The sequence below is a fragment of the Myotis davidii genome, unplaced genomic scaffold, assembly GCF_000327345.1.
Source record: "Myotis davidii unplaced genomic scaffold, ASM32734v1 scaffold187, whole genome shotgun sequence".
Taxonomy (NCBI): Eukaryota; Metazoa; Chordata; class Mammalia; order Chiroptera; family Vespertilionidae; genus Myotis; species Myotis davidii.
In genome coordinates this window covers 3,311,962-3,313,352 of record NW_006383018.1, presented here as the reverse complement: position 1 = coordinate 3,313,352, position 1,391 = coordinate 3,311,962, and positions in this window count along the sequence as shown.

The window sequence follows — 1,391 nt, the reverse complement described above, 5'->3', positions numbered from 1 at the left end:
GTTGTGTCTACAGAGACCCTAATAAGGTTGCTAAGTGACAATGGACAAGCCACTTAACCACAGCAGAACTGTTTCTTCAACTGTACAGTGAAGAGGTAGACTCAAGGATCTTTTAAGATTTCTTCCCAGATTTAAGAGTTTTTTGTGTTTCTTTTGAGAATTTTTTCCAATTGTTCCCTTTCTTTTCTCCTCTCCCTACTTTCACTTATTATAAAAGTGAAAAACTAGAATTCTACATTTAAAATAACTTGCTTGAAAAAACAACTCAATAAGCAGTGTCTATTACAAAATGATCCCAAATAAAAAAAGATATAAAACAAAAAGTGGAAAGATTACATTGTAGTATTCAGAACATAGCACTTCTAAGTATATCAAACTATAAAAATATTGTTTTAGGCTCATATTACTAATTATATGGAGTCAAATTATTATTTCAGAAGAAATACCTACAAGGTAAGCTCCAGGAGGGAAGGGGTTTTTAATTAACACTCTAAATCTAGAATAGTGCCTGCACATAGTAAAAAAAAAAAAAAAAAAAAAAGGCAGTAATTTATTTTTTATAGAAAAGAGACACCACTAAGCAATAATTTTAGGCATTATTCCTTAGAACTTCAGAATACCTGCATAGCTTCTTTAAAAAATAATAAGATGATGCCCTAACTGGTTTGGCTTAGTGGATAGAGCATCAGCCTGCGGACTTAAGGGTCCCAGGTTCCATTCTGGTCAAGGGCACATGCCTGGGTTGTGGACTTGATCCCCAGTAGGGGATATGCAGGAGGCAGCCAATCTATGATTCTTGCTCATAGCTCTCTGCACTAGTAGCTCTCACCCCGCCTCACCTGCTGCTCACAGGCAGTAGTGGGGGGTGTGGGGTTGGGGGGAGGGCCTGAGAGGTGCTCAATGCACCTCATGGTGACTGGTCCTTTGGTCGTGACGGTGTCACGGCATTACAGCCACGGGCCTTTCATAATATAGATTGCATGTCTCCTTTTTCCCCTCCATAACCTCTCCCCAGCCACTGCCACCACCCAGCACATGCCCTCACCCCCCTACTGTGTGTCCATTGGTTAGGCTTATATGCATGCATACAAGTCCTTTGGTTGATCTCTTAAGACGCCCCCCTCACTCTTCCCTACCTTCCCTCTGTGGTTTGACAGTCTGTTCGACGCTCTGTGTCTCTGGATCTATTTTTGTTCATTAGTTTATGCTGTTAATTATATTTGATATTTATCTTTCTCTGACTGGCTTATTTCACTTAGCATAATGCTCTCCAGGTCCATCCATGCTGTTGAGAATGGTAAGAGTTCTTTCTTTTTACAGCAGCGTAGTATTCCATTGTGTAGATGCACCACAGGTTTTTAATCCACTCATCAACTGCTGGGCACCTGGGT